General features: G+C 43.7%; 36 non-coding genes across 36 annotated transcripts; all 36 read left to right on the forward strand.

Annotated features, from left to right (window-relative positions):
- Positions 1–234: 234 nt before the first annotated feature.
- Positions 235–353, forward strand: LOC138977713 (5S ribosomal RNA). The gene has a single exon (XR_011459491.1). It is a non-coding gene; the product is annotated as a 5S ribosomal RNA (ribosomal RNA).
- A 553-nt stretch (positions 354–906) lies between these two features.
- LOC138977619 (U2 spliceosomal RNA) lies at positions 907–1,099 on the forward strand. Its single transcript, XR_011459412.1, has one exon. It is a non-coding gene; the product is annotated as a U2 spliceosomal RNA (small nuclear RNA).
- A 235-nt stretch (positions 1,100–1,334) lies between these two features.
- Positions 1,335–1,453, forward strand: LOC138977715 (5S ribosomal RNA). The gene has a single exon (XR_011459493.1). It is a non-coding gene; the product is annotated as a 5S ribosomal RNA (ribosomal RNA).
- Positions 1,454–1,712: 259 nt separating this feature from the next.
- LOC138977716 (5S ribosomal RNA) lies at positions 1,713–1,831 on the forward strand. The gene has a single exon (XR_011459494.1). It is a non-coding gene; the product is annotated as a 5S ribosomal RNA (ribosomal RNA).
- A 553-nt stretch (positions 1,832–2,384) lies between these two features.
- On the forward strand, positions 2,385–2,577 carry LOC138977620 (U2 spliceosomal RNA). Its single transcript, XR_011459413.1, has one exon. It is a non-coding gene; the product is annotated as a U2 spliceosomal RNA (small nuclear RNA).
- Positions 2,578–2,814: 237 nt separating this feature from the next.
- On the forward strand, positions 2,815–2,933 carry LOC138977717 (5S ribosomal RNA). The gene has a single exon (XR_011459495.1). It is a non-coding gene; the product is annotated as a 5S ribosomal RNA (ribosomal RNA).
- A 255-nt stretch (positions 2,934–3,188) lies between these two features.
- LOC138977718 (5S ribosomal RNA) lies at positions 3,189–3,307 on the forward strand. Its single transcript, XR_011459496.1, has one exon. It is a non-coding gene; the product is annotated as a 5S ribosomal RNA (ribosomal RNA).
- A 553-nt stretch (positions 3,308–3,860) lies between these two features.
- On the forward strand, positions 3,861–4,053 carry LOC138977622 (U2 spliceosomal RNA). Its single transcript, XR_011459415.1, has one exon. It is a non-coding gene; the product is annotated as a U2 spliceosomal RNA (small nuclear RNA).
- A 236-nt stretch (positions 4,054–4,289) lies between these two features.
- On the forward strand, positions 4,290–4,408 carry LOC138977719 (5S ribosomal RNA). Its single transcript, XR_011459497.1, has one exon. It is a non-coding gene; the product is annotated as a 5S ribosomal RNA (ribosomal RNA).
- Positions 4,409–4,667: 259 nt separating this feature from the next.
- LOC138977720 (5S ribosomal RNA) lies at positions 4,668–4,786 on the forward strand. The gene has a single exon (XR_011459498.1). It is a non-coding gene; the product is annotated as a 5S ribosomal RNA (ribosomal RNA).
- A 553-nt stretch (positions 4,787–5,339) lies between these two features.
- Positions 5,340–5,532, forward strand: LOC138977623 (U2 spliceosomal RNA). Its single transcript, XR_011459416.1, has one exon. It is a non-coding gene; the product is annotated as a U2 spliceosomal RNA (small nuclear RNA).
- Positions 5,533–5,767: 235 nt separating this feature from the next.
- Positions 5,768–5,886, forward strand: LOC138977721 (5S ribosomal RNA). Its single transcript, XR_011459499.1, has one exon. It is a non-coding gene; the product is annotated as a 5S ribosomal RNA (ribosomal RNA).
- A 259-nt stretch (positions 5,887–6,145) lies between these two features.
- Positions 6,146–6,264, forward strand: LOC138977722 (5S ribosomal RNA). The gene has a single exon (XR_011459500.1). It is a non-coding gene; the product is annotated as a 5S ribosomal RNA (ribosomal RNA).
- A 553-nt stretch (positions 6,265–6,817) lies between these two features.
- Positions 6,818–7,010, forward strand: LOC138977624 (U2 spliceosomal RNA). The gene has a single exon (XR_011459417.1). It is a non-coding gene; the product is annotated as a U2 spliceosomal RNA (small nuclear RNA).
- Positions 7,011–7,245: 235 nt separating this feature from the next.
- On the forward strand, positions 7,246–7,364 carry LOC138977723 (5S ribosomal RNA). Its single transcript, XR_011459501.1, has one exon. It is a non-coding gene; the product is annotated as a 5S ribosomal RNA (ribosomal RNA).
- A 259-nt stretch (positions 7,365–7,623) lies between these two features.
- LOC138977724 (5S ribosomal RNA) lies at positions 7,624–7,742 on the forward strand. The gene has a single exon (XR_011459502.1). It is a non-coding gene; the product is annotated as a 5S ribosomal RNA (ribosomal RNA).
- Positions 7,743–8,295: 553 nt separating this feature from the next.
- On the forward strand, positions 8,296–8,488 carry LOC138977625 (U2 spliceosomal RNA). The gene has a single exon (XR_011459418.1). It is a non-coding gene; the product is annotated as a U2 spliceosomal RNA (small nuclear RNA).
- A 237-nt stretch (positions 8,489–8,725) lies between these two features.
- LOC138977726 (5S ribosomal RNA) lies at positions 8,726–8,844 on the forward strand. The gene has a single exon (XR_011459504.1). It is a non-coding gene; the product is annotated as a 5S ribosomal RNA (ribosomal RNA).
- A 255-nt stretch (positions 8,845–9,099) lies between these two features.
- On the forward strand, positions 9,100–9,218 carry LOC138977727 (5S ribosomal RNA). Its single transcript, XR_011459505.1, has one exon. It is a non-coding gene; the product is annotated as a 5S ribosomal RNA (ribosomal RNA).
- Positions 9,219–9,770: 552 nt separating this feature from the next.
- On the forward strand, positions 9,771–9,963 carry LOC138977626 (U2 spliceosomal RNA). The gene has a single exon (XR_011459419.1). It is a non-coding gene; the product is annotated as a U2 spliceosomal RNA (small nuclear RNA).
- A 235-nt stretch (positions 9,964–10,198) lies between these two features.
- LOC138977728 (5S ribosomal RNA) lies at positions 10,199–10,317 on the forward strand. The gene has a single exon (XR_011459506.1). It is a non-coding gene; the product is annotated as a 5S ribosomal RNA (ribosomal RNA).
- Positions 10,318–10,572: 255 nt separating this feature from the next.
- Positions 10,573–10,691, forward strand: LOC138977729 (5S ribosomal RNA). The gene has a single exon (XR_011459507.1). It is a non-coding gene; the product is annotated as a 5S ribosomal RNA (ribosomal RNA).
- A 552-nt stretch (positions 10,692–11,243) lies between these two features.
- Positions 11,244–11,436, forward strand: LOC138977628 (U2 spliceosomal RNA). Its single transcript, XR_011459421.1, has one exon. It is a non-coding gene; the product is annotated as a U2 spliceosomal RNA (small nuclear RNA).
- Positions 11,437–11,671: 235 nt separating this feature from the next.
- Positions 11,672–11,790, forward strand: LOC138977730 (5S ribosomal RNA). The gene has a single exon (XR_011459508.1). It is a non-coding gene; the product is annotated as a 5S ribosomal RNA (ribosomal RNA).
- A 255-nt stretch (positions 11,791–12,045) lies between these two features.
- On the forward strand, positions 12,046–12,164 carry LOC138977518 (5S ribosomal RNA). The gene has a single exon (XR_011459319.1). It is a non-coding gene; the product is annotated as a 5S ribosomal RNA (ribosomal RNA).
- Positions 12,165–12,717: 553 nt separating this feature from the next.
- Positions 12,718–12,910, forward strand: LOC138977629 (U2 spliceosomal RNA). The gene has a single exon (XR_011459422.1). It is a non-coding gene; the product is annotated as a U2 spliceosomal RNA (small nuclear RNA).
- A 235-nt stretch (positions 12,911–13,145) lies between these two features.
- On the forward strand, positions 13,146–13,264 carry LOC138977519 (5S ribosomal RNA). The gene has a single exon (XR_011459320.1). It is a non-coding gene; the product is annotated as a 5S ribosomal RNA (ribosomal RNA).
- A 258-nt stretch (positions 13,265–13,522) lies between these two features.
- On the forward strand, positions 13,523–13,641 carry LOC138977520 (5S ribosomal RNA). Its single transcript, XR_011459321.1, has one exon. It is a non-coding gene; the product is annotated as a 5S ribosomal RNA (ribosomal RNA).
- A 553-nt stretch (positions 13,642–14,194) lies between these two features.
- LOC138977630 (U2 spliceosomal RNA) lies at positions 14,195–14,387 on the forward strand. Its single transcript, XR_011459423.1, has one exon. It is a non-coding gene; the product is annotated as a U2 spliceosomal RNA (small nuclear RNA).
- A 235-nt stretch (positions 14,388–14,622) lies between these two features.
- LOC138977521 (5S ribosomal RNA) lies at positions 14,623–14,741 on the forward strand. Its single transcript, XR_011459322.1, has one exon. It is a non-coding gene; the product is annotated as a 5S ribosomal RNA (ribosomal RNA).
- A 255-nt stretch (positions 14,742–14,996) lies between these two features.
- On the forward strand, positions 14,997–15,115 carry LOC138977523 (5S ribosomal RNA). The gene has a single exon (XR_011459323.1). It is a non-coding gene; the product is annotated as a 5S ribosomal RNA (ribosomal RNA).
- Positions 15,116–15,668: 553 nt separating this feature from the next.
- Positions 15,669–15,861, forward strand: LOC138977631 (U2 spliceosomal RNA). Its single transcript, XR_011459424.1, has one exon. It is a non-coding gene; the product is annotated as a U2 spliceosomal RNA (small nuclear RNA).
- A 235-nt stretch (positions 15,862–16,096) lies between these two features.
- Positions 16,097–16,215, forward strand: LOC138977525 (5S ribosomal RNA). Its single transcript, XR_011459325.1, has one exon. It is a non-coding gene; the product is annotated as a 5S ribosomal RNA (ribosomal RNA).
- Positions 16,216–16,474: 259 nt separating this feature from the next.
- Positions 16,475–16,593, forward strand: LOC138977526 (5S ribosomal RNA). Its single transcript, XR_011459326.1, has one exon. It is a non-coding gene; the product is annotated as a 5S ribosomal RNA (ribosomal RNA).
- Positions 16,594–17,146: 553 nt separating this feature from the next.
- On the forward strand, positions 17,147–17,339 carry LOC138977633 (U2 spliceosomal RNA). Its single transcript, XR_011459425.1, has one exon. It is a non-coding gene; the product is annotated as a U2 spliceosomal RNA (small nuclear RNA).
- A 237-nt stretch (positions 17,340–17,576) lies between these two features.
- On the forward strand, positions 17,577–17,695 carry LOC138977527 (5S ribosomal RNA). The gene has a single exon (XR_011459327.1). It is a non-coding gene; the product is annotated as a 5S ribosomal RNA (ribosomal RNA).
- The last annotated feature ends 247 nt before the right edge of the window (positions 17,696–17,942 follow it).

The raw sequence follows: 17,942 nt of genomic DNA on the forward strand, positions 1-17,942 counted from the left end.
TCTTCTTTTGTTTGTCTCCTTGGTGGTAGTATATTGTTTTTTTCATTGTTTTAATTTTTTTTTTTTTTTTTTTACAACTAGCTGACGGATAGGATAATTGTTGCTGATGGTGAAGGACGGCCAAGATTGTCTTTTCTTTAGTAGGGGGAGTCGTCCCGGAATGCAGTGTTGATTTTGATGGTGGGCTTGTGCAGTTTGCATCGATATATAGAGCTTAAATTTCCCTCCACTTTCGCCAACGGCCATACCACGTTGAAAGCACCGGTTCTCGTCCGATCACCGAAGTTAAGCAACGTCGGGCCCGGTTAGTACTTGGATGGGTGACCGCCTGGGAACACCGGGTGCAGTTGGCATCATTTTTTTTCCTCCCGTCTTTCTGTTTAGTTTTCTTGTTCTTTTTGGTGTATTTTTTCTCTGTTGTTCCAATGTTTCATTGTTTTGTTTATTATGTATTTGATTTCCTAACTGTTGATACATTTTGCAGATAATTATGATCACGCTTGATGAGCGACATCGTATTGGATGGAAGAGGTGAGTATCATGTTTTTTTCTCAAATGTTATTTGTTTGTTTGTGTGTCTGTGTCGAGTGTGTTTACACAGCATACCTCTCCTCTGTATGTACTGTGGTCAGAGAGAGAGAGACTTACCTGACGTCGGCCTGACGTTGTTCAAGCTGTGAAAAGAACCATTTTGTGCAGGAAAGGGTGTTTTTGCAGTGCATAGTGGCTTACTTTTAAATAACAACGTTGAGTGGGACGAAATGGACCTTCAGGATAAAGGAATGGGGGGATGGGTGTGCAATTGGTGGGTTGAAAATGTAGCTTTGTCAAGTATGGAAGGGCAGCGTCCCTGTTTGTAAGTGTCTGCAACTTTCATGGCACTTGATTTTTGAGTCCGGAGGGGTTATCGCTTCTCGGCCTTTTGGCTAAGATCAAAGTGTAGTATCTGTTCTTATCAGCTTAATATCTGATACGCTCCCGACAAGGGGGCTTCGATATTAAACTGATTTTTGAACTCAGGTGAAGTGTCAGGGGCTTGCTCCGCCTTCGCCACGGGTTGTCCTGGTATTGCAGTACCTCCAGGCTCGGCCCTCTCCTCACAACGAGGAGTAATAATCCAATTCAAAAGTCATGAGCACACACCCAAAGCTTTGAAACAAAGGTTTATGATGATTGTGTAGTGAGTAAATATGCCTTTTATTGTGGAGAGAGAGAGAGAGAGAGAGAGAGAGAGAGAGAGAGAGAGAGAGAAACGTCTTACTTTCGATATCAGTCAGTGTGCATGGTTGTGCACTTTGCATTGATATATAGAGCTTAATTTTCACTCCTCTCTCGCCAACGGCCATACCACGTTGAAAGCACCGGTTCTCGTCCGATCACCGAAGTTAAGCAACGTCGGGCCCGGTTAGTACTTGGATGGGTGACCGCCTGGGAACACCGGGTGCAGTTGGCATCATTTTTTTCCGTGTTTTTTTTCTATTCTTCTTTTGTTTGTCTCCTTGGTGGTAGTATATTGTTTTTTTCATTGTTTTAATTTTTTTTTTTTTTTTTACAACTAGCTGACGGATAGGATAATTGTTGCTGATGGTGAAGGACGGCCAAGATTGTCTTTTCTTTAGTAGGGGGAGTCGTCCCGGAATGCAGTGTTGATTTTGATGGTGGGCTTGTGCAGTTTGCATCGATATATAGAGCTTAAATTTCCCTCCACTTTCGCCAACGGCCATACCACGTTGAAAGCACCGGTTCTCGTCCGATCACCGAAGTTAAGCAACGTCGGGCCCGGTTAGTACTTGGATGGGTGACCGCCTGGGAACACCGGGTGCAGTTGGCATCATTTTTTTTCCTCCCGTCTTTCTGTTTAGTTTTCTTGTTCTTTTTGGTGTATTTTTTCTCTGTTGTTCCAATGTTTCATTGTTTTGTTTATTATGTATTTGATTTCCTAACTGTTGATACATTTTGCAGATAATTATGATCACGCTTGATGAGCGACATCGTATTGGATGGAAGAGGTGAGTATCATGTTTTTTTCTCAAATGTTATTTGTTTGTTTGTGTGTCTGTGTCGAGTGTGTTTACACAGCATACCTCTCCTCTGTATGTACTGTGGTCAGAGAGAGAGAGACTTACCTGACGTCGGCCTGACGTTGTTCAAGCTGTGAAAAGAACCATTTTGTGCAGGAAAGGGTGTTTTTGCAGTGCATAGTGGCTTACTTTTAAATAACAACGTTGAGTGGGACGAAATGGACCTTCAGGATAAAGGAATGGGGGGATGGGTGTGCAATTGGTGGGTTGAAAATGTAGCTTTGTCAAGTATGGAAGGGCAGCGTCCCTGTTTGTAAGTGTCTGCAACTTTCATGGCACTTGATTTTTGAGTCCGGAGGGGTTATCGCTTCTCGGCCTTTTGGCTAAGATCAAAGTGTAGTATCTGTTCTTATCAGCTTAATATCTGATACGCTCCCGACAAGGGGGCTTCGATATTAAACTGATTTTTGAACTCAGGTGAAGTGTCAGGGGCTTGCTCCGCCTTCGCCACGGGTTGTCCTGGTATTGCAGTACCTCCAGGCTCGGCCCTCTCCTCACAACGAGGAGTAATAATCCAATTCAAAAGTCATGAGCACACACCCAAAGCTTTGAAACAAAGGTTTATGATGATTGTGTAGTGAGTAAATATGCCTTTTATTGTGGAGAGAGAGAGAGAGAGAGAGAGAGAGAGAGAGAGAGAGAGAGAGAGAAACGTCTTACTTTCGATATCAGTCAGTGTGCATGGTTGTGCACTTTGCATTGATATATAGAGCTTAATTTTCACTCCTCTCTCGCCAACGGCCATACCACGTTGAAAGCACCGGTTCTCGTCCGATCACCGAAGTTAAGCAACGTCGGGCCCGGTTAGTACTTGGATGGGTGACCGCCTGGGAACACCGGGTGCAGTTGGCATCATTTTTTTCCGTGTTTTTTTTCTATTCTTCTTTTGTTTGTCTCCTTGGTGGTAGTATATTGTTTTTTTCATTGTTTTAATTTTTTTTTTTTTACAACTAGCTGACGGATAGGATAATTGTTGCTGATGGTGAAGGACGGCCAAGATTGTCTTTTCTTTAGTAGGGGGAGTCGTCCCGGAATGCAGTGTTGATTTTGATGGTGGGCTTGTGCAGTTTGCATCGATATATAGAGCTTAAATTTCCCTCCACTTTCGCCAACGGCCATACCACGTTGAAAGCACCGGTTCTCGTCCGATCACCGAAGTTAAGCAACGTCGGGCCCGGTTAGTACTTGGATGGGTGACCGCCTGGGAACACCGGGTGCAGTTGGCATCATTTTTTTCCCTCCCGTCTTTCTGTTTAGTTTTCTTGTTCTTTTTGGTGTATTTTTTCTCTGTTGTTCCAATGTTTCATTGTTTTGTTTATTATGTATTTGATTTCCTAACTGTTGATACATTTTGCAGATAATTATGATCACGCTTGATGAGCGACATCGTATTGGATGGAAGAGGTGAGTATCATGTTTTTTTCTCAAATGTTATTTGTTTGTTTGTGTGTCTGTGTCGAGTGTGTTTACACAGCATACCTCTCCTCTGTATGTACTGTGGTCAGAGAGAGAGAGACTTACCTGACGTCGGCCTGACGTTGTTCAAGCTGTGAAAAGAACCATTTTGTGCAGGAAAGGGTGTTTTTGCAGTGCATAGTGGCTTACTTTTAAATAACAACGTTGAGTGGGACGAAATGGACCTTCAGGATAAAGGAATGGGGGGATGGGTGTGCAATTGGTGGGTTGAAAATGTAGCTTTGTCAAGTATGGAAGGGCAGCGTCCCTGTTTGTAAGTGTCTGCAACTTTCATGGCACTTGATTTTTGAGTCCGGAGGGGTTATCGCTTCTCGGCCTTTTGGCTAAGATCAAAGTGTAGTATCTGTTCTTATCAGCTTAATATCTGATACGCTCCCGACAAGGGGGCTTCGATATTAAACTGATTTTTGAACTCAGGTGAAGTGTCAGGGGCTTGCTCCGCCTTCGCCACGGGTTGTCCTGGTATTGCAGTACCTCCAGGCTCGGCCCTCTCCTCACAACGAGGAGTAATAATCCAATTCAAAAGTCATGAGCACACACCCAAAGCTTTGAAACAAAGGTTTATGATGATTGTGTAGTGAGTAAATATGCCTTTTATTGTGAGAGAGAGAGAGAGAGAGAGAGAGAGAGAGAGAGAGAGAGAGAGAGAAACGTCTTACTTTCGATATCAGTCAGTGTGCATGGTTGTGCACTTTGCATTGATATATAGAGCTTAATTTTCACTCCTCTCTCGCCAACGGCCATACCACGTTGAAAGCACCGGTTCTCGTCCGATCACCGAAGTTAAGCAACGTCGGGCCCGGTTAGTACTTGGATGGGTGACCGCCTGGGAACACCGGGTGCAGTTGGCATCATTTTTTTCCGTGTTTTTTTTCTATTCTTCTTTTGTTTGTCTCCTTGGTGGTAGTATATTGTTTTTTTCATTGTTTTAATTTTTTTTTTTTTTTTTACAACTAGCTGACGGATAGGATAATTGTTGCTGATGGTGAAGGACGGCCAAGATTGTCTTTTCTTTAGTAGGGGGAGTCGTCCCGGAATGCAGTGTTGATTTTGATGGTGGGCTTGTGCAGTTTGCATCGATATATAGAGCTTAAATTTCCCTCCACTTTCGCCAACGGCCATACCACGTTGAAAGCACCGGTTCTCGTCCGATCACCGAAGTTAAGCAACGTCGGGCCCGGTTAGTACTTGGATGGGTGACCGCCTGGGAACACCGGGTGCAGTTGGCATCATTTTTTTCCCTCCCGTCTTTCTGTTTAGTTTTCTTGTTCTTTTTGGTGTATTTTTTCTCTGTTGTTCCAATGTTTCATTGTTTTGTTTATTATGTATTTGATTTCCTAACTGTTGATACATTTTGCAGATAATTATGATCACGCTTGATGAGCGACATCGTATTGGATGGAAGAGGTGAGTATCATGTTTTTTTCTCAAATGTTATTTGTTTGTTTGTGTGTCTGTGTCGAGTGTGTTTACACAGCATACCTCTCCTCTGTATGTACTGTGGTCAGAGAGAGAGAGACTTACCTGACGTCGGCCTGACGTTGTTCAAGCTGTGAAAAGAACCATTTTGTGCAGGAAAGGGTGTTTTTGCAGTGCATAGTGGCTTACTTTTAAATAACAACGTTGAGTGGGACGAAATGGACCTTCAGGATAAAGGAATGGGGGGATGGGTGTGCAATTGGTGGGTTGAAAATGTAGCTTTGTCAAGTATGGAAGGGCAGCGTCCCTGTTTGTAAGTGTCTGCAACTTTCATGGCACTTGATTTTTGAGTCCGGAGGGGTTATCGCTTCTCGGCCTTTTGGCTAAGATCAAAGTGTAGTATCTGTTCTTATCAGCTTAATATCTGATACGCTCCCGACAAGGGGGCTTCGATATTAAACTGATTTTTGAACTCAGGTGAAGTGTCAGGGGCTTGCTCCGCCTTCGCCACGGGTTGTCCTGGTATTGCAGTACCTCCAGGCTCGGCCCTCTCCTCACAACGAGGAGTAATAATCCAATTCAAAAGTCATGAGCACACACCCAAAGCTTTGAAACAAAGGTTTATGATGATTGTGTAGTGAGTAAATATGCCTTTTATTGTGGAGAGAGAGAGAGAGAGAGAGAGAGAGAGAGAGAGAGAGAGAGAGAAACGTCTTACTTTCGATATCAGTCAGTGTGCATGGTTGTGCACTTTGCATTGATATATAGAGCTTAATTTTCACTCCTCTCTCGCCAACGGCCATACCACGTTGAAAGCACCGGTTCTCGTCCGATCACCGAAGTTAAGCAACGTCGGGCCCGGTTAGTACTTGGATGGGTGACCGCCTGGGAACACCGGGTGCAGTTGGCATCATTTTTTTCCGTGTTTTTTTTCTATTCTTCTTTTGTTTGTCTCCTTGGTGGTAGTATATTGTTTTTTTCATTGTTTTGATTTTTTTTTTTTTTTTTACAACTAGCTGACGGATAGGATAATTGTTGCTGATGGTGAAGGACGGCCAAGATTGTCTTTTCTTTAGTAGGGGGAGTCGTCCCGGAATGCAGTGTTGATTTTGATGGTGGGCTTGTGCAGTTTGCATCGATATATAGAGCTTAAATTTCCCTCCACTTTCGCCAACGGCCATACCACGTTGAAAGCACCGGTTCTCGTCCGATCACCGAAGTTAAGCAACGTCGGGCCCGGTTAGTACTTGGATGGGTGACCGCCTGGGAACACCGGGTGCAGTTGGCATCATTTTTTTCCCTCCCGTCTTTCTGTTTAGTTTTCTTGTTCTTTTTGGTGTATTTTTTCTCTGTTGTTCCAATGTTTCATTGTTTTGTTTATTATGTATTTGATTTCCTAACTGTTGATACATTTTGCAGATAATTATGATCACGCTTGATGAGCGACATCGTATTGGATGGAAGAGGTGAGTATCATGTTTTTTTCTCAAATGTTATTTGTTTGTTTGTGTGTCTGTGTCGAGTGTGTTTACACAGCATACCTCTCCTCTGTATGTACTGTGGTCAGAGAGAGAGAGACTTACCTGACGTCGGCCTGACGTTGTTCAAGCTGTGAAAAGAACCATTTTGTGCAGGAAAGGGTGTTTTTGCAGTGCATAGTGGCTTACTTTTAAATAACAACGTTGAGTGGGACGAAATGGACCTTCAGGATAAAGGAATGGGGGGATGGGTGTGCAATTGGTGGGTTGAAAATGTAGCTTTGTCAAGTATGGAAGGGCAGCGTCCCTGTTTGTAAGTGTCTGCAACTTTCATGGCACTTGATTTTTGAGTCCGGAGGGGTTATCGCTTCTCGGCCTTTTGGCTAAGATCAAAGTGTAGTATCTGTTCTTATCAGCTTAATATCTGATACGCTCCCGACAAGGGGGCTTCGATATTAAACTGATTTTTGAACTCAGGTGAAGTGTCAGGGGCTTGCTCCGCCTTCGCCACGGGTTGTCCTGGTATTGCAGTACCTCCAGGCTCGGCCCTCTCCTCACAACGAGGAGTAATAATCCAATTCAAAAGTCATGAGCACACACCCAAAGCTTTGAAACAAAGGTTTATGATGATTGTGTAGTGAGTAAATATGCCTTTTATTGTGGAGAGAGAGAGAGAGAGAGAGAGAGAGAGAGAGAGAGAGAGAGAGAAACGTCTTACTTTCGATATCAGTCAGTGTGCATGGTTGTGCACTTTGCATTGATATATAGAGCTTAATTTTCACTCCTCTCTCGCCAACGGCCATACCACGTTGAAAGCACCGGTTCTCGTCCGATCACCGAAGTTAAGCAACGTCGGGCCCGGTTAGTACTTGGATGGGTGACCGCCTGGGAACACCGGGTGCAGTTGGCATCATTTTTTTCCGTGTTTTTTTTCTATTCTTCTTTTGTTTGTCTCCTTGGTGGTAGTATATTGTTTTTTTCATTGTTTTAATTTTTTTTTTTTTTTTTACAACTAGCTGACGGATAGGATAATTGTTGCTGATGGTGAAGGACGGCCAAGATTGTCTTTTCTTTAGTAGGGGGAGTCGTCCCGGAATGCAGTGTTGATTTTGATGGTGGGCTTGTGCAGTTTGCATCGATATATAGAGCTTAAATTTCCCTCCACTTTCGCCAACGGCCATACCACGTTGAAAGCACCGGTTCTCGTCCGATCACCGAAGTTAAGCAACGTCGGGCCCGGTTAGTACTTGGATGGGTGACCGCCTGGGAACACCGGGTGCAGTTGGCATCATTTTTTTTCCTCCCGTCTTTCTGTTTAGTTTTCTTGTTCTTTTTGGTGTATTTTTTCTCTGTTGTTCCAATGTTTCATTGTTTTGTTTATTATGTATTTGATTTCCTAACTGTTGATACATTTTGCAGATAATTATGATCACGCTTGATGAGCGACATCGTATTGGATGGAAGAGGTGAGTATCATGTTTTTTTCTCAAATGTTATTTGTTTGTTTGTGTGTCTGTGTCGAGTGTGTTTACACAGCATACCTCTCCTCTGTATGTACTGTGGTCAGAGAGAGAGAGACTTACCTGACGTCGGCCTGACGTTGTTCAAGCTGTGAAAAGAACCATTTTGTGCAGGAAAGGGTGTTTTTGCAGTGCATAGTGGCTTACTTTTAAATAACAACGTTGAGTGGGACGAAATGGACCTTCAGGATAAAGGAATGGGGGGATGGGTGTGCAATTGGTGGGTTGAAAATGTAGCTTTGTCAAGTATGGAAGGGCAGCGTCCCTGTTTGTAAGTGTCTGCAACTTTCATGGCACTTGATTTTTGAGTCCGGAGGGGTTATCGCTTCTCGGCCTTTTGGCTAAGATCAAAGTGTAGTATCTGTTCTTATCAGCTTAATATCTGATACGCTCCCGACAAGGGGGCTTCGATATTAAACTGATTTTTGAACTCAGGTGAAGTGTCAGGGGCTTGCTCCGCCTTCGCCACGGGTTGTCCTGGTATTGCAGTACCTCCAGGCTCGGCCCTCTCCTCACAACGAGGAGTAATAATCCAATTCAAAAGTCATGAGCACACACCCAAAGCTTTGAAACAAAGGTTTATGATGATTGTGTAGTGAGTAAATATGCCTTTTATTGTGGAGAGAGAGAGAGAGAGAGAGAGAGAGAGAGAGAGAGAGAGAGAGAGAAACGTCTTACTTTCGATATCAGTCAGTGTGCATGGTTGTGCACTTTGCATTGATATATAGAGCTTAATTTTCACTCCTCTCTCGCCAACGGCCATACCACGTTGAAAGCACCGGTTCTCGTCCGATCACCGAAGTTAAGCAACGTCGGGCCCGGTTAGTACTTGGATGGGTGACCGCCTGGGAACACCGGGTGCAGTTGGCATCATTTTTTTCCGTGTTTTTTTTCTATTCTTCTTTTGTTTGTCTCCTTGGTGGTAGTATATTGTTTTTTTCATTGTTTTAATTTTTTTTTTTTTACAACTAGCTGACGGATAGGATAATTGTTGCTGATGGTGAAGGACGGCCAAGATTGTCTTTTCTTTAGTAGGGGGAGTCGTCCCGGAATGCAGTGTTGATTTTGATGGTGGGCTTGTGCAGTTTGCATCGATATATAGAGCTTAAATTTCCCTCCACTTTCGCCAACGGCCATACCACGTTGAAAGCACCGGTTCTCGTCCGATCACCGAAGTTAAGCAACGTCGGGCCCGGTTAGTACTTGGATGGGTGACCGCCTGGGAACACCGGGTGCAGTTGGCATCATTTTTTTCCTCCCGTCTTTCTGTTTAGTTTTCTTGTTCTTTTTGGTGTATTTTTTCTCTGTTGTTCCAATGTTTCATTGTTTTGTTTATTATGTATTTGATTTCCTAACTGTTGATACATTTTGCAGATAATTATGATCACGCTTGATGAGCGACATCGTATTGGATGGAAGAGGTGAGTATCATGTTTTTTTCTCAAATGTTATTTGTTTGTTTGTGTGTCTGTGTCGAGTGTGTTTACACAGCATACCTCTCCTCTGTATGTACTGTGGTCAGAGAGAGAGAGACTTACCTGACGTCGGCCTGACGTTGTTCAAGCTGTGAAAAGAACCATTTTGTGCAGGAAAGGGTGTTTTTGCAGTGCATAGTGGCTTACTTTTAAATAACAACGTTGAGTGGGACGAAATGGACCTTCAGGATAAAGGAATGGGGGGATGGGTGTGCAATTGGTGGGTTGAAAATGTAGCTTTGTCAAGTATGGAAGGGCAGCGTCCCTGTTTGTAAGTGTCTGCAACTTTCATGGCACTTGATTTTTGAGTCCGGAGGGGTTATCGCTTCTCGGCCTTTTGGCTAAGATCAAAGTGTAGTATCTGTTCTTATCAGCTTAATATCTGATACGCTCCCGACAAGGGGGCTTCGATATTAAACTGATTTTTGAACTCAGGTGAAGTGTCAGGGGCTTGCTCCGCCTTCGCCACGGGTTGTCCTGGTATTGCAGTACCTCCAGGCTCGGCCCTCTCCTCACAACGAGGAGTAATAATCCAATTCAAAAGTCATGAGCACACACCCAAAGCTTTGAAACAAAGGTTTATGATGATTGTGTAGTGAGTAAATATGCCTTTTATTGTGGAGAGAGAGAGAGAGAGAGAGAGAGAGAGAGAGAGAGAGAGAGAGAAACGTCTTACTTTCGATATCAGTCAGTGTGCATGGTTGTGCACTTTGCATTGATATATAGAGCTTAATTTTCACTCCTCTCTCGCCAACGGCCATACCACGTTGAAAGCACCGGTTCTCGTCCGATCACCGAAGTTAAGCAACGTCGGGCCCGGTTAGTACTTGGATGGGTGACCGCCTGGGAACACCGGGTGCAGTTGGCATCATTTTTTTCCGTGTTTTTTTTCTATTCTTCTTTTGTTTGTCTCCTTGGTGGTAGTATATTGTTTTTTTCATTGTTTTAATTTTTTTTTTTTTACAACTAGCTGACGGATAGGATAATTGTTGCTGATGGTGAAGGACGGCCAAGATTGTCTTTTCTTTAGTAGGGGGAGTCGTCCCGGAATGCAGTGTTGATTTTGATGGTGGGCTTGTGCAGTTTGCATCGATATATAGAGCTTAAATTTCCCTCCACTTTCGCCAACGGCCATACCACGTTGAAAGCACCGGTTCTCGTCCGATCACCGAAGTTAAGCAACGTCGGGCCCGGTTAGTACTTGGATGGGTGACCGCCTGGGAACACCGGGTGCAGTTGGCATCATTTTTTTCCTCCCGTCTTTCTGTTTAGTTTTCTTGTTCTTTTTGGTGTATTTTTTCTCTGTTGTTCCAATGTTTCATTGTTTTGTTTATTATGTATTTGATTTCCTAACTGTTGATACATTTTGCAGATAATTATGATCACGCTTGATGAGCGACATCGTATTGGATGGAAGAGGTGAGTATCATGTTTTTTTCTCAAATGTTATTTGTTTGTTTGTGTGTCTGTGTCGAGTGTGTTTACACAGCATACCTCTCCTCTGTATGTACTGTGGTCAGAGAGAGAGAGACTTACCTGACGTCGGCCTGACGTTGTTCAAGCTGTGAAAAGAACCATTTTGTGCAGGAAAGGGTGTTTTTGCAGTGCATAGTGGCTTACTTTTAAATAACAACGTTGAGTGGGACGAAATGGACCTTCAGGATAAAGGAATGGGGGGATGGGTGTGCAATTGGTGGGTTGAAAATGTAGCTTTGTCAAGTATGGAAGGGCAGCGTCCCTGTTTGTAAGTGTCTGCAACTTTCATGGCACTTGATTTTTGAGTCCGGAGGGGTTATCGCTTCTCGGCCTTTTGGCTAAGATCAAAGTGTAGTATCTGTTCTTATCAGCTTAATATCTGATACGCTCCCGACAAGGGGGCTTCGATATTAAACTGATTTTTGAACTCAGGTGAAGTGTCAGGGGCTTGCTCCGCCTTCGCCACGGGTTGTCCTGGTATTGCAGTACCTCCAGGCTCGGCCCTCTCCTCACAACGAGGAGTAATAATCCAATTCAAAAGTCATGAGCACACACCCAAAGCTTTGAAACAAAGGTTTATGATGATTGTGTAGTGAGTAAATATGCCTTTTATTGTGGAGAGAGAGAGAGAGAGAGAGAGAGAGAGAGAGAGAGAGAGAGAGAAACGTCTTACTTTCGATATCAGTCAGTGTGCATGGTTGTGCACTTTGCATTGATATATAGAGCTTAATTTTCACTCCTCTCTCGCCAACGGCCATACCACGTTGAAAGCACCGGTTCTCGTCCGATCACCGAAGTTAAGCAACGTCGGGCCCGGTTAGTACTTGGATGGGTGACCGCCTGGGAACACCGGGTGCAGTTGGCATCATTTTTTTCCGTGTTTTTTTTCTATTCTTCTTTTGTTTGTCTCCTTGGTGGTAGTATATTGTTTTTTTCATTGTTTTAATTTTTTTTTTTTTACAACTAGCTGACGGATAGGATAATTGTTGCTGATGGTGAAGGACGGCCAAGATTGTCTTTTCTTTAGTAGGGGGAGTCGTCCCGGAATGCAGTGTTGATTTTGATGGTGGGCTTGTGCAGTTTGCATCGATATATAGAGCTTAAATTTCCCTCCACTTTCGCCAACGGCCATACCACGTTGAAAGCACCGGTTCTCGTCCGATCACCGAAGTTAAGCAACGTCGGGCCCGGTTAGTACTTGGATGGGTGACCGCCTGGGAACACCGGGTGCAGTTGGCATCATTTTTTTCCCTCCCGTCTTTCTGTTTAGTTTTCTTGTTCTTTTTGGTGTATTTTTTCTCTGTTGTTCCAATGTTTCATTGTTTTGTTTATTATGTATTTGATTTCCTAACTGTTGATACATTTTGCAGATAATTATGATCACGCTTGATGAGCGACATCGTATTGGATGGAAGAGGTGAGTATCATGTTTTTTTCTCAAATGTTATTTGTTTGTTTGTGTGTCTGTGTCGAGTGTGTTTACACAGCATACCTCTCCTCTGTATGTACTGTGGTCAGAGAGAGAGAGACTTACCTGACGTCGGCCTGACGTTGTTCAAGCTGTGAAAAGAACCATTTTGTGCAGGAAAGGGTGTTTTTGCAGTGCATAGTGGCTTACTTTTAAATAACAACGTTGAGTGGGACGAAATGGACCTTCAGGATAAAGGAATGGGGGGATGGGTGTGCAATTGGTGGGTTGAAAATGTAGCTTTGTCAAGTATGGAAGGGCAGCGTCCCTGTTTGTAAGTGTCTGCAACTTTCATGGCACTTGATTTTTGAGTCCGGAGGGGTTATCGCTTCTCGGCCTTTTGGCTAAGATCAAAGTGTAGTATCTGTTCTTATCAGCTTAATATCTGATACGCTCCCGACAAGGGGGCTTCGATATTAAACTGATTTTTGAACTCAGGTGAAGTGTCAGGGGCTTGCTCCGCCTTCGCCACGGGTTGTCCTGGTATTGCAGTACCTCCAGGCTCGGCCCTCTCCTCACAACGAGGAGTAATAATCCAATTCAAAAGTCATGAGCACACACCCAAAGCTTTGAAACAAAGGTTTATGATGATTGTGTAGTGAGTAAATATGCCTTTTATTGTGGAGAGAGAGAGAGAGAGAGAGAGAGAGAGAGAGAGAGAGAGAGAGAAACGTCTTACTTTCGATATCAGTCAGTGTGCATGGTTGTGCACTTTGCATTGATATATAGAGCTTAATTTTCACTCCTCTCTCGCCAACGGCCATACCACGTTGAAAGCACCGGTTCTCGTCCGATCACCGAAGTTAAGCAACGTCGGGCCCGGTTAGTACTTGGATGGGTGACCGCCTGGGAACACCGGGTGCAGTTGGCATCATTTTTTTCCGTGTTTTTTTTCTATTCTTCTTTTGTTTGTCTCCTTGGTGGTAGTATATTGTTTTTTTCATTGTTTTAATTTTTTTTTTTTTTTTACAACTAGCTGACGGATAGGATAATTGTTGCTGATGGTGAAGGACGGCCAAGATTGTCTTTTCTTTAGTAGGGGGAGTCGTCCCGGAATGCAGTGTTGATTTTGATGGTGGGCTTGTGCAGTTTGCATCGATATATAGAGCTTAAATTTCCCTCCACTTTCGCCAACGGCCATACCACGTTGAAAGCACCGGTTCTCGTCCGATCACCGAAGTTAAGCAACGTCGGGCCCGGTTAGTACTTGGATGGGTGACCGCCTGGGAACACCGGGTGCAGTTGGCATCATTTTTTTCCCTCCCGTCTTTCTGTTTAGTTTTCTTGTTCTTTTTGGTGTATTTTTTCTCTGTTGTTCCAATGTTTCATTGTTTTGTTTATTATGTATTTGATTTCCTAACTGTTGATACATTTTGCAGATAATTATGATCACGCTTGATGAGCGACATCGTATTGGATGGAAGAGGTGAGTATCATGTTTTTTTCTCAAATGTTATTTGTTTGTTTGTGTGTCTGTGTCGAGTGTGTTTACACAGCATACCTCTCCTCTGTATGTACTGTGGTCAGAGAGAGAGAGACTTACCTGACGTCGGCCTGACGTTGTTCAAGCTGTGAAAAGAACCATTTTGTGCAGGAAAGGGTGTTTTTGCAGTGCATAGTGGCTTACTTTTAAATAACAACGTTGAGTGGGACGAAATGGACCTTCAGGATAAAGGAATGGGGGGATGGGTGTGCAATTGGTGGGTTGAAAATGTAGCTTTGTCAAGTATGGAAGGGCAGCGTCCCTGTTTGTAAGTGTCTGCAACTTTCATGGCACTTGATTTTTGAGTCCGGAGGGGTTATCGCTTCTCGGCCTTTTGGCTAAGATCAAAGTGTAGTATCTGTTCTTATCAGCTTAATATCTGATACGCTCCCGACAAGGGGGCTTCGATATTAAACTGATTTTTGAACTCAGGTGAAGTGTCAGGGGCTTGCTCCGCCTTCGCCACGGGTTGTCCTGGTATTGCAGTACCTCCAGGCTCGGCCCTCTCCTCACAACGAGGAGTAATAATCCAATTCAAAAGTCATGAGCACACACCCAAAGCTTTGAAACAAAGGTTTATGATGATTGTGTAGTGAGTAAATATGCCTTTTATTGTGGAGAGAGAGAGAGAGAGAGAGAGAGAGAGAGAGAGAGAGAGAGAGAAACGTCTTACTTTCGATATCAGTCAGTGTGCATGGTTGTGCACTTTGCATTGATATATAGAGCTTAATTTTCACTCCTCTCTCGCCAACGGCCATACCACGTTGAAAGCACCGGTTCTCGTCCGATCACCGAAGTTAAGCAACGTCGGGCCCGGTTAGTACTTGGATGGGTGACCGCCTGGGAACACCGGGTGCAGTTGGCATCATTTTTTTCCGTGTTTTTTTTCTATTCTTCTTTTGTTTGTCTCCTTGGTGGTAGTATATTGTTTTTTTCATTGTTTTAATTTTTTTTTTTTTACAACTAGCTGACGGATAGGATAATTGTTGCTGATGGTGAAGGACGGCCAAGATTGTCTTTTCTTTAGTAGGGGGAGTCGTCCCGGAATGCAGTGTTGATTTTGATGGTGGGCTTGTGCAGTTTGCATCGATATATAGAGCTTAAATTTCCCTCCACTTTCGCCAACGGCCATACCACGTTGAAAGCACCGGTTCTCGTCCGATCACCGAAGTTAAGCAACGTCGGGCCCGGTTAGTACTTGGATGGGTGACCGCCTGGGAACACCGGGTGCAGTTGGCATCATTTTATTCCCTCCCGTCTTTCTGTTTAGTTTTCTTGTTCTTTTTGGTGTATTTTTTCTCTGTTGTTCCAATGTTTCATTGTTTTGTTTATTATGTATTTGATTTCCTAACTGTTGATACATTTTGCAGATAATTATGATCACGCTTGATGAGCGACATCGTATTGGATGGAAGAGGTGAGTATCATGTTTTTTTCTCAAATGTTATTTGTTTGTTTGTGTGTCTGTGTCGAGTGTGTTTACACAGCATACCTCTCCTCTGTATGTACTGTGGTCAGAGAGAGAGAGACTTACCTGACGTCGGCCTGACGTTGTTCAAGCTGTGAAAAGAACCATTTTGTGCAGGAAAGGGTGTTTTTGCAGTGCATAGTGGCTTACTTTTAAATAACAACGTTGAGTGGGACGAAATGGACCTTCAGGATAAAGGAATGGGGGGATGGGTGTGCAATTGGTGGGTTGAAAATGTAGCTTTGTCAAGTATGGAAGGGCAGCGTCCCTGTTTGTAAGTGTCTGCAACTTTCATGGCACTTGATTTTTGAGTCCGGAGGGGTTATCGCTTCTCGGCCTTTTGGCTAAGATCAAAGTGTAGTATCTGTTCTTATCAGCTTAATATCTGATACGCTCCCGACAAGGGGGCTTCGATATTAAACTGATTTTTGAACTCAGGTGAAGTGTCAGGGGCTTGCTCCGCCTTCGCCACGGGTTGTCCTGGTATTGCAGTACCTCCAGGCTCGGCCCTCTCCTCACAACGAGGAGTAATAATCCAATTCAAAAGTCATGAGCACACACCCAAAGCTTTGAAACAAAGGTTTATGATGATTGTGTAGTGAGTAAATATGCCTTTTATTGTGGAGAGAGAGAGAGAGAGAGAGAGAGAGAGAGAGAGAGAGAGAGAGAAACGTCTTACTTTCGATATCAGTCAGTGTGCATGGTTGTGCACTTTGCATTGATATATAGAGCTTAATTTTCACTCCTCTCTCGCCAACGGCCATACCACGTTGAAAGCACCGGTTCTCGTCCGATCACCGAAGTTAAGCAACGTCGGGCCCGGTTAGTACTTGGATGGGTGACCGCCTGGGAACACCGGGTGCAGTTGGCATCATTTTTTTCCGTGTTTTTTTTCTATTCTTCTTTTGTTTGTCTCCTTGGTGGTAGTATATTGTTTTTTTCATTGTTTTAATTTTTTTTTTTTTTTTTACAACTAGCTGACGGATAGGATAATTGTTGCTGATGGTGAAGGACGGCCAAGATTGTCTTTTCTTTAGTAGGGGGAGTCGTCCCGGAATGCAGTGTTGATTTTGATGGTGGGCTTGTGCAGTTTGCATCGATATATAGAGCTTAAATTTCCCTCCACTTTCGCCAACGGCCATACCACGTTGAAAGCACCGGTTCTCGTCCGATCACCGAAGTTAAGCAACGTCGGGCCCGGTTAGTACTTGGATGGGTGACCGCCTGGGAACACCGGGTGCAGTTGGCATCATTTTTTTCCCTCCCGTCTTTCTGTTTAGTTTTCTTGTTCTTTTTGGTGTATTTTTTCTCTGTTGTTCCAATGTTTCATTGTTTTGTTTATTATGTATTTGATTTCCTAACTGTTGATACATTTTGCAGATAATTATGATCACGCTTGATGAGCGACATCGTATTGGATGGAAGAGGTGAGTATCATGTTTTTTTCTCAAATGTTATTTGTTTGTTTGTGTGTCTGTGTCGAGTGTGTTTACACAGCATACCTCTCCTCTGTATGTACTGTGGTCAGAGAGAGAGAGACTTACCTGACGTCGGCCTGACGTTGTTCAAGCTGTGAAAAGAACCATTTTGTGCAGGAAAGGGTGTTTTTGCAGTGCATAGTGGCTTACTTTTAAATAACAACGTTGAGTGGGACGAAATGGACCTTCAGGATAAAGGAATGGGGGGATGGGTGTGCAATTGGTGGGTTGAAAATGTAGCTTTGTCAAGTATGGAAGGGCAGCGTCCCTGTTTGTAAGTGTCTGCAACTTTCATGGCACTTGATTTTTGAGTCCGGAGGGGTTATCGCTTCTCGGCCTTTTGGCTAAGATCAAAGTGTAGTATCTGTTCTTATCAGCTTAATATCTGATACGCTCCCGACAAGGGGGCTTCGATATTAAACTGATTTTTGAACTCAGGTGAAGTGTCAGGGGCTTGCTCCGCCTTCGCCACGGGTTGTCCTGGTATTGCAGTACCTCCAGGCTCGGCCCTCTCCTCACAACGAGGAGTAATAATCCAATTCAAAAGTCATGAGCACACACCCAAAGCTTTGAAACAAAGGTTTATGATGATTGTGTAGTGAGTAAATATGCCTTTTATTGTGGAGAGAGAGAGAGAGAGAGAGAGAGAGAGAGAGAGAGAGAGAGAGAGAAACGTCTTACTTTCGATATCAGTCAGTGTGCATGGTTGTGCACTTTGCATTGATATATAGAGCTTAATTTTCACTCCTCTCTCGCCAACGGCCATACCACGTTGAAAGCACCGGTTCTCGTCCGATCACCGAAGTTAAGCAACGTCGGGCCCGGTTAGTACTTGGATGGGTGACCGCCTGGGAACACCGGGTGCAGTTGGCATCATTTTTTTCCGTGTTTTTTTTTCTATTCTTTTGTTTGTCTCCTTGGTGGTAGTATATTGTTTTTTTCATTGTTTTAATTTTTTTTTTTTTACAACTAGCTGACGGATAGGATAATTGTTGCTGATGGTGAAGGACGGCCAAGATTGTCTTTTCTTTAGTAGGGGGAGTCGTCCCGGAATGCAGTGTTGATTTTGATGGTGGGCTTGTGCAGTTTGCATCGATATATAGAGCTTAAATTTCCCTCC

This window comes from Littorina saxatilis, linkage group LG9 (genome assembly GCF_037325665.1).
Source record: "Littorina saxatilis isolate snail1 linkage group LG9, US_GU_Lsax_2.0, whole genome shotgun sequence".
Lineage (NCBI taxonomy): Eukaryota > Metazoa > Mollusca > Gastropoda > Littorinimorpha > Littorinidae > Littorina > Littorina saxatilis.